Source organism: Myxine glutinosa, chromosome 13 (genome assembly GCF_964187855.1).
Source record: "Myxine glutinosa chromosome 13, kmMyxGlut1.1, whole genome shotgun sequence".
Taxonomy (NCBI): Eukaryota; Metazoa; Chordata; class Myxini; order Myxiniformes; family Myxinidae; genus Myxine; species Myxine glutinosa.
In genome coordinates this window covers 53,837,154-53,849,123 of record NC_136273.1, presented here as the reverse complement: position 1 = coordinate 53,849,123, position 11,970 = coordinate 53,837,154, and positions in this window count along the sequence as shown.

Below are 11,970 nucleotides of genomic sequence, written 5' to 3'. Positions count from 1 at the left end.
CTTTTCTGCTTTCCTTTCTTCTTCTGCTCTTTCCTTTTCTGCTTTCCTTTCTTCTTCTGCTCTTTCCTTTTCTGCTTTCCTTTCTTCTTCTGCTCTTTCCTTTTCTGCTTTCCTTTCTTCTTCTTTAATCCGTTCCTGGCTCCGTAATTGCAACTCCAGTTTCCGGAGCTCAACATCTTCTGGTTCTTCGGGTAGCCACTCCCAGGCTAACTCGTCCCATGTTCCTAATCCCACCATAGATTGTATCACCGTGGCCTGCAACTCTGCCTTCCTCAAATTAGTTCGGACCTCCAAGTTAAAATGTTTGGCCAATTTCAAGAGGTCCGACTTTAGCAACGCTCGGAACTGTGCCTCACTCGGGGTTACCACAAAGTTCTGTGCCACAAACGCCATGGTGCCTATCGTTAACACCTGTTAACCTTCACCCAAGACTTTACCCCAATTTCTCAAAAATATTTACCAATTAATAATTAATTAATAAATTTTAATTAATAAAAATATATTATTTTATTATGTTATACAATTTTAAATCCCGGACGTAGACCCAATTGCGAAACCGCAAATCGTAATTTGGACGAGCCCCCAATTCTGTTACGTGGTCCCCTCGGTGAATACCTGGTCTCGGTGACCCCCGGACCGTGAGAGGAACTTCGCCAGAAAGCTGTATTATATATGCGCTTTCGCCACGCAATCCATATGAATTTCACCCAAGAGACAACTGATGTTCAAGGATATATTTCAATGGTAATGATACCATACAATTTCAATGATACAACCACGGAGATTTTCCCCGAGCAATCAACAATACACAACCATCAACAATTCCAAATCCACAATCAATTCCCTATGATTAAGATGGCCATCTTATATATGTGTGTCCCGGTGAGTACTCACGACCCCCTTTTGGTCTCGGTCCCGCACAATGTCTCTGGGCCCCTCCTGACCAAGATGATGGTCGGCGTCGCCGCACTCGGGCGGTTGAACGAACCCCGGGTGGACGTGTTTCCACCGGGCAGGTATCGTACCAGGCACCCCGGCTGCAGCCCCTCGTGGCCACGCGAAGCGGGTACGGAAAAGCAAGCCAAAAGCCCACGCCGCTTGCAAGGCATGTTAGGCCCCAACGGGCGACCCGTACGCGTCTTTTTAAACGGTGTCGCGAACGGCGCCAAACGCTGGGTCGGTGCACGGCCACACGACAGTTGGACGTCCACAGGGCAGGTATCCGTCCCGGTAACTCCTCTCGCCAGACAGGCTCGGGAACGCCGCTTTTCCACACGGCTCAATCAATCCCACCTCTCGTCGGAGCGGGGCGAGGAAGAAGAATACTCGTCCTTTTTTCCTCGTGTCTTTTCCTCTTCCGTTTCCGGTCACTTCCGTTTCCGGCCACTTTTTCAGAAGGGCTCCTGACCCTCCAACCACAACAACTACACAACAACTACAACCACAACAACTTAATATACTACACACGGATAAGCAAAGACCTGAATGGTAATTCACATACATTCACATAAATATGTAACATTACCATTGTGTGATTTCCCCGTCAACAGAGCGGACACCTGAGGATTCACCCATTTCATACTGACCCTCCGGCTCATCTGGAAATACTGATCTGTGAGATTGGATTGTGCAAAAGCCACAGCTGAGGGAGACTCTCTGGAAATCACCGTGTGAACAGGTGGAGAGATCCTTCCTGGAGGTACGAGTGAAGCTTTAGAGGAACCTGGAACAAGCTACAACACATCCAACGCTACTTTGATAAAAGGCAGAATGGGAAATGGAGCCTGCAAGAATACACAAGGACAACCAGAGATTCCACAAAAAGGTACTTGTACACATCATATGTACGACCGTTATGGTGCCGAAGCTATAAGGCAGGTCGAGAATTGGTATTTGTGGACAAAGGGACATGATGAGGAGTTTCCAAGAGATGGTACATTTGAGCGAAGTCGATTGGAAAGATTGGAACAAAGATTGAAAGCCAGGAAGAGACAGAATCTAACGGTAGACTGGCTTGCATTCCATCTTTGGGATGGTGAATCCAGACAACGGGAACAGCAAGAACGGATAACGGATCTAGAACTTAAAATAAAAAGGATACAGGATACAGTGGAGGAGACAAATGCACAACTGCCCTCGAAATTAGGAATGAAAGTGACAGTTGTCCCATCTGATTTCCAGTTGTCTCCCCAAAAAGGACGGTACAGAGAATTTTTTCGTGTTTCAGGAGATAACGAGAGATTGCAGTGGCAACTCAGGGATGTAGAGATGCAGCCCAGCAATACAAGTGCACAGGTGCACAGATCAGACAACGACAGAAACCGGTGTTTCAAGTGTGGAAAGATGGGACATTGGAGAAGAAGATGTCCGTATGTCAACAGGAAGACAAGTTAATAGGGTAAACCAAGATCAAGGGTACCAGTGCTGACCGATACCTCAGACAATGATTAGGCCTTCATTGTGACAAATCCCAAATGACGATTGGCCTCAACAAATTAGATTACTGGACAAACATGAATAACTGTCGATGATTCTTGGGTCTGAAAAGTTTTCGGAGCAAGAATTATTCATTTTTTCTTTTGCTTGTAAGCAAATTAGTAATTAATTGATCACATGCCGAAATTGGATCTTTTATGTTGGGCACACAATTTTAAATTTACAAAGTTGGAACAATTGCTTTGCAAATTTTTGAAACCAAGTGACAAGGGTCACATGATGATCAGGTGGGAATTTCGGACCAGTGTTCCGCATGATTGATAGGTCAGTGGTCGACTGACATGCAAATGGGTGTGTAGTCAAATTTGGATAAATTATGGTGGGAACTGAAAGGGTAATTTCAATGTGACATCATAGGGCAAGGCAAACTGTGGCAAGGCAAACTATTGGATGGGAAAATTAGATCTGGCTATAGAATAAATTTATTGACCCCTTGAAGTTAATTCTTCGAATCATTGTTTCACTGGCATTTTTGTTCAAATTGGAAATAGTTTGGTAGAGCTTTGGTTAAAACCTTTGGTTGCGGTTGTCGTGAAAATCGAACTCTGACACGACTGGACCTCTAGGTAGGCTTTAATATCATTTAGATCCAAAGGCATTCCTAAAAGAATACATTCAAGCAACAGGCATTAAATCAGCATCACATGAGTAGCAACGGTTGCATACAGGTGTGTACAGGTAGTATAACTATAAGCGAGCTTGTGATATTTATAGCAGAGTCGTTACCTTTCTAGGGAAGCCCAGAGTAGCGAGAGAGAGTTACATTTCGATTATGGATGTACATCTCCTGTCCGCGCTGATATATATAGGAACCGCGAAAGGGTCGCGTAGCGGCCATGAGGCGAACAACATCCGTGTCGTAACTTGGATGACGATTGCATATGACGATTTCATCACATTCTCCCCGCGCTTAGATCTTAACTCGGCGGTGAAGAACAGCAGACTCATACAGAGGAACACGTAGGAATGCAAAGAACGAAATACATTTGAAAGATGTCACGGCCGGTCGGACGTCCAAGGGGCCATCAATCCCGATGGCAGGGCTACTGCGTTTCAGCCTGTTAGCCTGGTTAGCAATCAATCCCCAGCTATAGATGTGTCGAGGAGGAAGTCCCAGTCAAGAAGATATCGGACCGAGCAAGCAGTGGTCATCCCAGGGAGAAGACGTTGAGCCCGTGGGTAGCAGTAGTCTTCCAGTGGGGTAGTCTGAGTAGATAAGTGTACCCTTTGCGATTCGCAGCTCATAAGGTGTGCCATGACGAAGAGCAGCTGTCCATACGACGCAAAGCAACGCATTTCAGGCTGATGTGTCGGTGTGGAAGATGTGTAATTCAGTAAGTCATGGCACAATTCGTCTATTCGTCGCAGGGCAACACATTTCAGGAAGAGGTGTCGAAGCGGAAGATGTGTAAATCAGTAAACCTCAACAGTAAATCAGTAAACCTCAACAGTAAGTAAGATTACATAACAGGAGGCCACTACAGGAAGACCATTATAGTAGGTCTGTACCTGCCTTGGCTCCCAAGGGTACATACGCTGTACAAGCTCATGTAGCGGCACGCGAATCTACCGTTGGCAGCGATCGCACGAGACACGAGCGGCCTCTGAAGGCTGCCTGGACGACCGGCATTTACGACGCGCCTCCAGCGAAACGCGCAGGTCCTCCGGGATGCATATGGCAAGCTTGTCCAGCAGCACAGCGCGCGGAGGATCGGAGAAGATCGGCAGACCGAGAGAGCCCCGGCTGGACAAACCATATTTGTCCCAGCGTCGTCCCGGATCGTTAAGATTGATTGTCATGATTGTCATGATTGTCATGCTAGATGTCCCGGATGGATTGGCCATCCCGGATCCATCCAGTTAACGCCATCGTTGCATGGCACGGATCCAGCCGGACCGCGGAATGGCTCCGATCGACCATCCACGGACGCAAGGTCTCCCCGGATGGGCTGTCCATCCACGGATGTCCGACCAATCCATCCATTCAACACATGGAATGGCTCGGATCGTCCATCCGTTCATCACATGGAATGGCTCGGATCGACCATCCATGGACTCAAAGTCACGCTCAAAGACACAAAGGCATCCATGGTAACACATGGAATGGCTCGGATCGACCATCTATGGTCAACATACCGAAGTCAACAAGAATACCGGACGGCTCCCGGAGCGAGCAACAAGAACTTCCCGAGGTGGCCCGATCTCAGGGGCGGGGGGTCATGTCGAGGAAGGGTCGCAGGGGCCATGGGTCACGGTGTACCCAGAAGACTATCCACCAGCGCGACCTCAAGGAAGCGCGGCAGATTAGCAACATGGTCATATCCCTTGGACATACTATCCACAAACCGCAAGAACATCGAGGTAGACAAAACACGAGACAAAACAACTGTTAAGGAGGTGGCTGCAGCGCGCTGCATACCGAAGACAGACGGCCTTCACAGTCTGGGTCAGGATGAGTCACAGTCAGACTGGGGCAGAGGGGAGATTGGAATCAGACGAGGCGTCTCGCAGTCTCGAAATGTACGAGGCAAGAGCTCTGTTCGATAACAACGAGCCCAGAGTCAAGGACGAGCATGCGGTCAAGGGAGTCGGGCGCGACGCTCAATGTCACGAGGTCACCGTGTACACCCTAAATGGTGCTGGCGCGCGACCCTGAGGGAGCGCCGCGTTACGTTGTTCACGTCGTTACGTAAAGGACAATGGGTACGCAGTCACCAAGGTACACGGTAAGGCAAACGAACCCCCGAAGAGATCACGGGAAGCACGCCATTACGCTAATGACGCCGCGAAGCGAACGCGTCAAAGATGCTGTAAAGCGAACGCGTGATACAGTCGATGACGTCAACAAGTAGGTCGGGCGGGTTGGCGAGCTCCAGCCGAGCGGCCTCCCCAGACGGAGTCGCGCGCAGCAACACCCGAGCGAGCCCGAGATCGGCACACGGCACACGAACCCGGCCGACGGCGAAAGCAACATCTAGGGCGCAGCAACACCCGAGCGAGCCCGAGATCGGCACACGGCACACGAACCCGGCCGACGGCGAAAGCAACATCTAGGGCACACCGCGTACGAGGGAAACCGAAAGCCGCGTCTCGGCCCGTTGATCCAGAGCGGGCGAGCCCGCCGAGCCGAGGGGCGAGCAGGCCGAGTCGAGTTGGCGAGCACGCCCGGCAGCGACAGACCGCACGACCCGAAGCAGCGCCCCGCCTGCCTGGCTGTCGGGTCTAAGGAGCGAACACATACAACGCCCTGACGTAGCATCTCATTTGGAGGTGCATTGAGCATGAAGGATGAAGAGGGGCCTTTCGGTCCGTCAGGCCTGCTCTACACCACATAAACGCAATCCAACAGCTTATCAAATTAAATTAATTGGGTGAAACGCGGGGTGTGAAAAAGAAGAATGAAAGCATACGGTCCACATACATTCCATGCACAGCATTTTTACAATGGTCGCAGGTGGTTAACGAATACGCCGTTTGAAGATCGGGAACACCAAATCAAGGAAAACAAAGGACGATCACTTATAGAATACACATGGTAGCCAGGTATACGATCAACCATTAGAAGCATATGCCCGTGGGTCGTGAAAGGCATGAAGGTCCCGCTCGACGTCCATAGAAACTCGTCCGTGCTGCGACGAGTCCTCGCCAGGGCCCAAGCGAGCCTCCATTGAGGCGTTTCCGGGCGATCCCCTACTCAGTGGGGCCGGCGAGAGGAATCCAGCGAAGATGCGGCGCGCGCAACGGGCGCGTCGTGCATAGTAGGGATTCCATCCAGCGACGGTGCGGCGCATGATTCGCGTGTAAGAGGGGATCCGACGAGCAGCGAGGAATCGCCGGCAACGCAGAGAGGGCCGCGATGGGTGCCACGTGTGGCGAGTAGGAGGTGATTCCGAGCAACGAACGGAATCGAGGGCCACGCCGATCGTCGTGGGCCACGCCGAGTGCGGGAGCAACGTGCGGCGAGGAGGTGCTCAGAATCAGAATGGAGGCCCCGATTCGCGTGGAGGAGGTGGTGGTTCCACCGAGTAACGAGTGGTCGGAGTGAGCCGGTCGTGCCGGCGTGAGTCCGACGAGTAGTGCGCGATCCGCACGGCGGAGATGGGCCACAGAGTAGCGAGTGGTCGGAGTGGAGCCAGTCGTGAGAGAGACGCGGCGTGATTCCGACGAGCAGTGCGTGATTCACGCGGAGGAGAGGGGCCACAGAGTCGCGAGTTGTCGGAGTGGAGCCGGTCGTGAGCTCTGTGTTCCGCTGATCTCCGCTCGTCACGGAATCACGATCAGCGGAATGCGTGCCCCGAGCGGCCTTTCTGCAGACCTTTCGCAAAAGGGCCTTAGTGGAGCACAGGTGACACGTCGCCTGTCGGGCCGGCATTCGGAGCGAGGATGCGGCCGATGTCCACACGAGTAACGTTTTGCATACCGGGTAGGCCGGGCAGCGGCGGCTGCGGGGGAGCTCCGGAAGCGGGATGGTTCTCTCGGACGGAGCCGTTAGCGATTCGAGTAACCGAGGCGAGGTTCATACCTTCGGCTCCAAGCGGGTCCGTTGTTCCGACAGGGGGTTGCGGCCCAGGTCATTTCCCAGTGGCCTCCTTCAGCAGGTGCTGTGCCGGAGTCATGCCTGCTCCGGCTTTCGGGCCTACAGGAGAGCAGCCTGCGTTTTGACGACGCGGTCCCGCAGAAGGCTTGCGAGGTCCCCATCGTATCCGGCCCTCGTGAGGCAGACCGGTGGCGAGAGGAGTCGGTGCTCCGTCGCTGGAGCTAGCTCGACGGGTCCTCCGCCGGGCGTTCTTCTCCGTAGCGCCGCAGCGAGCAGTGCGGGAGCGTGGGTTGATTCCGAGCGATGTCAGGAGAAAGTTGGTCTGTAACACGGAGCGGTGGGCTCGGTCTCGTGAGCCGCAAAGTTATTCTGCCGCGCGTTGAGCCAAGGAGCAACTCCGACGCAGATCCCTCCGCTTGAGGGTCGGCTCCGCGAGGCGGTACCACGATCATCATCCGGCGATCTCAAAGATCTAAATGATATTAAATGTCGTGAAAATCGAACTCTGACACGACTGGACCTCTAGGTAGGCTTTAATATCATTTAGATCCAAAGGCATTCCTAAAAGAATACATTCAAGCAACAGGCATTAAATCAGCATCACATGAGTAGCAACGGTTGCATACAGGTGCGTACAGGTAGTATAACTATAAGCGAGCTTGTGATATTTATAGCAGAGTCGTTACCTTTCTAGGGAAGCCCAGAGTAGCGAGAGAGAGTTACATTTCGATTATGGATGTACATCTCCTGTCCGCGCTGATATATATAGGAACCGCGAAAGGGTCGCGTAGCGGCCATGAGGCGAACAACATCCGTGTCGTAACTTGGATGACGATTGCATATGACGATTTCATCACAGCGGTATCTTGGAACGAAATGATAAACCATAGGAGATTGATAAGAATAGAAAAAAAAAAAAATATGGACCCAAAATAGAAAGTTGGATTCATGCCCCTCATTGCAAACAAGCACATGGGGCTAAGGTGGACGATCCCACAGAAAATGAGGCTGCACCTAGCAGCCCAGCAGAACATTCAGTGGCAGATAAATGATAGTTGTGATTTACAGTCATTTGAATTACATTTTAACACCCCTTGCATTGATAAACATTACATTTTCAACATGTGATATTCCTACTTGGGATAGTGACATTTATTTGCCTACATGACATACAATTACCTGCTGATATTAATACAACATGAGTAAAAAAAAATGTATCACAACTACACTCATGATCAGGGGATTGAGTTCAACCCCGGGAGATAGGGGGATCAGGGTAAGACAAATAATCTGATTTATGCTACATATTAAGGGATTTTTCTTTATTTACCTGTTAGGAAGCTTACAAAGGTTAGGAAGTTTGGTATATGATGTTGAATGTCATGGACATATAATTATGTTAGAGGTGTGAACATATACAAGGGGTAGCTCACATGTTTTACAGATGGCTACAGGTGGGACAAAGGGAAAGACCTTATCAAGACAAGCCGACAAATCAGGGGAAAACAGAGACTTCTACTTCGGATACTCCTTGAAAATGGTGATATTCATCCTAGGAATGAGTTCTCTTGTAGTGGGGACTCTGTGTTGCATACATTGTTTCGGGGTAATAAGAGAACAAAACGCAACATTGGTGGCCGACATACAGATATATGATTATGCGGGACGACATAAGCAAAAAAGAAGTTTAATTGAAGAAAGGGACACACCTTTAGAACCCGATGGATTACACGGGATTAATACTTTTTTACATTTAGCCCACACAAGGGCTGATATAGCAAATGAAAGTAATTGTTGGATATGCACACAAATGCCGCATTCTAGTGAGAACGGAGTACCATTGGAGGCAGTTCCTTTTGGTTGGGATGAATTATGTAGTCGCTTCCCACAGAGGTTGGTAGCAACAATACGACCTGATTTACCAATGTCGATGATGCTAGGGGATGCTAGTTGGGAAAAAGGGGGATATCAATGTGAGGAATTTGAAGACAGTTATAGGCCTAAATATGACAATGAAGTTATGCCCCCTTACGTAACTATTCAACAACAAATAAAAGGGCTCCTATGTTTCATCCGACATCGAACCACAGAGAATAATAAGTTGATGGGAAACTCCACCTGCCACCATTATAGTTACGAGTTGGGCTATATGAGATTGCTTGTCCCAGTAAAGGACACTAGCTTAAAGATGATATCTTTGTATTGGGAAGGAACTTGGATGTCAGATACGACATGGACCTATAATAATACATATTTTATATGTGGACACAAGGCGTATGCGTATCTCCCACTGACATGGTCAGGATCATGTTTTCTTGGGTTTGTGCTTCCACACATGCGCCTGTTAACAAAGTCACCAACGCATATCCTGCATTCTAGGCAGAAAAGAACTATTAGCATGGGGGAATGGATTGGAATGGTAATATTTCCATTTTATGGAACCTGGAAGGCAGGGCGAGAACTCAGGCACATGGCATTGGCTATGGAGAAGTTGGCAAATAAAACAGCAAGTGGATTGAAAAAACTTACAAGAGAGCTGGCAGCAACAAGAACGATGGCATTACAAAATCGTATGGCATTAGATATGCTGTTAGCAGAAAAAGGAGGTACATGTGAAGAGTTCAGATGCAAAAACAGATATATCCATTTTTGGTGAAATGAGAAAATCAAGATTTTCTGCTGTGCATTCCAGGTGAAACCCATCAAAATGACATGGGCTGTATCTTAAAATACGTGGACGCGATCGGGTTTTGGGAGAAAATGATTTGCCTACTGAAATGGAGGTATTGAAACATATACTTCGGTAAACATAGTTCAGTTTCATCAAAAATGGCGTTTATCGGTTTTTGCGCCTGAACTCTTCATGTGCAGTTATTGGTACAGATTGCTGTACGTACATACCTGATGAGTCAGAAGAAATTTATAACATAGCCGATACAATCAGACAAGAGGGAGCAAGATACCACGATTATATAAAAGGGGGTGCCTTTGCATGGTTGGGAAACACATTTGGAGGGGCGGTAGCTAAGATACTCCAATATTTGTTTGTTGGTTTAGTAGTTATATTGGCAATTGTTTTAGTGGTGGCTTGCTTGAAAGCCTTAGTGACGGTGTGTTTGAATAAGGTAACCAACAACACGATGATAACGCATGAAGTGACAAATGAGGAAAGAAATGTGGAACCAGAAAAGGAAGACTTTTATGGCGACATAAATACTGAGATTAAAAGATTAAATCAAGTGATGTTGCAAATGAATACAGTAGAATTAAGATAATGGCATAACGACAATGTTATGAGTTGTGTCAATTACAATATCAGTGAACTCATATCACCACGAGTGACACACTGTTAGAAAAAAAAAAGAAAAAAGAAAAGTGGAGAGGAATTATGGTAATAATACATTATGCTTAATTTGTTGGTTTGGGAAAATTGTTGTTGGGAATTAAATATTCCCGTTTGTGATTGTAATCATATACAATTTATTTTCTTAGAGTAGTGCTAAAATACCTGCATGAGTTAATTTTTGAACTATATTAACCTGAAAGCAATTGTGGATGCTATTCTTAGTTTAGTAGTGAAATACATACCTGATTGAATATTATTTGTGTGACGCATATAAATGAATATAACTTTTTGAATGTGTTAAGGAAAAACAACAAATTGTTGAATGTGAAACTGTCGGAGGATATACATGATTATGCTGATTTCATGGTAAGATGTACCCTATCTGATTCAGTGTGTGCGGAAAGCAGATTCAGATGTGACTGAGCATAAGGATAAGACGAGATCACATTTTGAAGGGAGTGCTAACGGAATTGGGAAGAAGTTCGAGAAAGAAAATTTGTGGCTAAAAATGAAGTTAATCATGGCATACACCCTCTTTCTCAAAGAATGATGAAGACATTCTCCCGTGTAACTTGGAGATGAATGCTTACCTTCACCAAGGAAATTTATGTGACCATTTGCCTGGATCACACTGCAACATATGAAAGAAAGGCGATCACTTACTCTTGTTCGAAGGCTTCGAACATTCATCACATCAGAAGTTGCAGGACAACGACATTTTACCTGCAACCTCTGTGAAATGCGGGGACATATGTTATTACTTCACCAACGTCTGGGGAACCAGCATGGAGCTGCAAACCAATGGCTGTGGCTTTTCACAACAGCTGTGCGCGATTCTGCGGGCCACTCCTGGTATGGACCATGGATGACCTGAACACCATGGTCCCAACATCATTGTGGATGCATCCGGCATCCCTGTTCCACATCTTGCTGGCCAATCAACGTCACACCAATACTTGCTGCCCACTCACAATGAGGGAGGAGGCAAGTCGACTACAACTGGGTGAAGGCCTTGTTCAGGAATTACAATGGTTTACAAAAAAAAAGTGGCAAGAATGCTACAAGGAGAGCAGGGTCAGTCTATGACTCCGCAATGTTACCACAACAGCGAAATCCTACACGAAGTAGTGCAGGAGCTATGAAGACATTAGGAGAAAATGTTTCATACCTGAATTCAAACACAAGTGATCAGCCCTTCCTTTCAAACAAAGTCAAACATTTGTGTGGAGGCAAACGTTTTTGCCAGATGGTGCAGATGCTTTACAAAACTTGAAAATGAAGTGAAATTGTTGTATCTTGGTGATGGTGAAGTGTTGTTTTGAAAATATATTTGTGATGCAAATGCAATAGATTGAACAATATGGAAGGAGTCAATGACCAACGAAATGTTTTGTGATTCTTGCAGGATGACGGTGTATGCCTAAGGGAATTTGATTACCAAAGTTATGATTATTTACTTATACTCGTAATGATGTTTACTTGCAGTGATTGATTATTTACTTATACTTGTAATGATGTTTACTTGTAGTGTTTGACTGTTTACTTATATTGATGTTTAGATTAATGGTTAATATAAACAAAAACAAAAAGA